Below are 3,579 nucleotides of genomic sequence, written 5' to 3' on the forward strand. Positions count from 1 at the left end.
GCTTGTTTTTGGTTTATTGTACATATGTTGCTTGCTTATTTTTTGTTATTGTGAATATGTTAATATGTGAATATATTGCTTTTTAGTTGCTATTGTGAATATATTTCTCTTGTTTGCCTTTTTGTTTTTCTTGTTGGGAGCTCATAACTTGTTGGACACCCCATCCAAGCTTGGTGCAATCAATTGGGAATTTTAGAGATTCAAGCATTTTTGGAAGCTCCAAGATGAATAAAAGCACAAGCGTCCTTAGTTAGAGCTCTCCATAAGTCCAACTTAAGGACATTAAACCAAAGTGCTAGGTGGGAGACACCCCACCATGGTAACATTGTTATAACTCTTCTCTTTTTGTATATATTTTGACTTAGTTGCATTTTTGTTTGATTGGTTAGCCAAAAAATGAAAATGTCCAAACCGCATATGTCACTGCTAGTTATCATCAAGTATCACAGAACTCATGCAAGAGGGATTAACATGTTGAAGTTTTAATGGAAATGTTTTGTTTGAAGTCATCTTTGCTTTATCTATGAACCTTCCGTTATTGTCAAACACAGTGCAATATCTATGATAAGTTATCATCTTATATCTCTTCTCAGATAATTGCCCCATACTCAATAAATTATAATCAAGTTCAGGAGCATAGAAAACATCAAAAAAAACTCAAAGAACCATCCTTCAATCTAATTAGTATGTGCCATTTTCCTTCAATAGGGATCTTTGTACTATTACCAAACTTCAATAATAGTTTAACTGAATCATCTAGTGAAGAAAATAACTCATTTTTACCAGACATATGATTACTACAAGCATGATCCAAGTACCATATATTTTTATCTAGAGCAGGTGAATTACTTGTAAAAAATAAAGTCTGAGTACCCGGATTATCATCAGTATTTTGATGCTGATTTTTTGCAACATGTGCTTGATTGTTATTCATCATTTTAAATCTGCAATCTGCTGCTTTGTGTCCATACTTTTCACAATGAAAGCAGTTGAAATTGATTCGTTCTTGATAAAAATTGCCTCGACCTCTTCCTCGATTGACAGGCCTGAAATTTGTTCTATGTAAGAATCGGAATAACCGCTTTAATAAAATAATAATTTTAATTGTCCAAAATAGGTTTGTAAATATGAAAATATTATTTTGAAAATAAAAAGATGAAATTTGAATTCAATAAATTTTTCTGAGAGAGAAAATGTATCTTTTATGAAAAGTTTTTGTAAAAATGCGTACCAACACTTAAGTCGGCAGTACCGGCTCTAGTCTGTCCGGTACCTTGTATTGAAAAAAATAAGATTTTAAAATTTAATTTATTATTTTGAAAGGAAAAAATAATTTAGAATTGAAAACCGGGCGCTAATTTTAAAGGTTTTGGCCCAAAATTGGGCCAAATGGACCTAAAACGCTAACGGATTGGACCGAGTCCAAAACGGGCCCAAGATCCAACATATATATACTCTATTTATGAGCTTCAAGCTCATTTTAATGGGAAGAGAGAGAGAGAACTCGGATAGATGAGGGTGAGGGGTGAAACCCATTGTTACTATTCATCTCCTCCTTCTTTTGGCCATAACTTGAGCTACGGTGCTCCGATTGACGAGTCGTTTGTGGTAACGCAAAGCTCTCATCAAGCTCTTCATTTCTATCAAAATAAAGTGGTAATATTTTTGAAATCCATGCTCCAATTTCCATCCCTAACAGTTTCATGTTTTTTGTTCTAGTTTTTTAGTAGATTTTGTGATTTTGTTTGTTTAAGAGTGATCTAGCATTGGAATATTATTGGATTTTCTCCCTAATATCATTGGGTAAGGTAAGTCTCTTCTATCTTTTGTAATTTGATATTTTGGGTTAGCCATAGTGATATTTTTGTATGTTATATGATGTTAGACTGAGGTTTGGTGTTTGTTGGAGTGAGCTAGATGGTTTTGAAGCTTTGAGTTTGAGCTTGGTGTTTTGAGTTGCGTGAGAATCGGCCAAGGTATGATTTCGGTTTCCTTTATGTAATATATAATATTTCTGGACACTTAGGCTAGTGGACCCTAAGATAGGATTGAATGGTGTTGGTGTATGATTAATTATATGTGCATTTATGTTTGATGATGAAGAGGATGATATAAAGTGTTAGAATGTGTGATATATGAATTAGAATGATAATAAAATGAGTATTGGTATTGTTTATGATTATGGTGATTGATGAATTATGATGTTGTTGTTAGTGAATGGTGTTGATTATGGAGTTTGAATAATGATAAATATGAGTATTTATGGTGAGATATAATAAATAATGTGTATGATGAGTAAATTGTGCAAATTGTTGATGATTGAGATCTTGATTGAGAATTATGGTTATGTGTTAATTTATGGTGGAAAGGTTGAGTGAATTAGGTGTGGAAGTGGTGGAAGTACAATGGAATGGTAATGTGTAGTAGGTGATAGTGTTTTATGATGTTTGGTTATGTTTTGGTTTGGTTTGGTTATGGAATTTAGAAATTTGAGAACTTTGATATTTTTGTGTAAAACTTAATTTTTGGTAAACTTTGACGGATCATAACTCAAGCCTCAGACATTGAAAATAAATTATTTTTATTTTAAATTAAAGGCGATTTCAAGAGCTTTAAAATGATATAAAGTTTGTTTAAAATAGAGTTTTGTAGAGAAAGTTATGAACATTTAAAGTTTGGGGGGTCTAAAACTGAAATTTCTGTAACTTAACTTTTCTGGATTCTGATATACATGCGTATGTGGCCCAGGTATGCGTATGAGAAATGGCCCAATTTTTGTGTATGCGTACGCGGACGTATTGTATGCGTACGCACGATAGGGCGGGGGTGCACACGCACAACCCCTATTTTGTCTGAAAATGTGTTTTTCTTCACTTTTAAGGGCTTCCTAGCCTTCCAAACTTCCATAACTTTTTCTTAAGACTTGTGGCTAGTAATTAGACTCTAAGACTAGTGAAGATGAGTTAGTTAATTTGAATTGGTAATTTTTTTTCTGTGATATGAGTTTAGAGCCGGTGACTTAGGCTTTGGAAAGTTTGTGGAAGAGATTAGTGAATGTGGTGTGGTGAGGTATTTCTTTGACGAGACTTTGATATTAGGAATGATTATGTCGTATTTGAGGAACTTGAGGATTGATGATGGTGATGATGAGATTGGAACTTGAGAACCTGGAAAAAGATGATAAATCTGTTGTATAATGAGAGTGTGCAGGGCACTATATCCCTGGGATTCTGAGACTTGAAGGTTGAGAATAGATGGAGATGAAAAGATGGTGAACTTTTCGGATATGGAATGACAGTGTGCAAGGCACTATATCCCTGGGATGAAATTATGTTTGATAACCTTTTCTGCCACATGAGTGTGCAGGGCACTATATCCCTGGCGTGGCAGATCTTCTGTCGCAGGAGTGTGCAGGGCATTATATCCCTAGCGTAGTAGGTTCTCTGCTGCATGAGTGTGCAGGGCACTATATCCCTAGCATGGTAGGAAAGCCAACATCCAAAAGGATATGTTGGGTTGGCATTTATGGACCGACAAGTAATATCACAAGCCAATAGGACAGGCATTCATCATATGTAT

The sequence above is a fragment of the Arachis hypogaea genome, chromosome 17, assembly GCF_003086295.3.
Source record: "Arachis hypogaea cultivar Tifrunner chromosome 17, arahy.Tifrunner.gnm2.J5K5, whole genome shotgun sequence".
In the NCBI taxonomy this organism is placed as follows: Eukaryota; Viridiplantae; Streptophyta; class Magnoliopsida; order Fabales; family Fabaceae; genus Arachis; species Arachis hypogaea.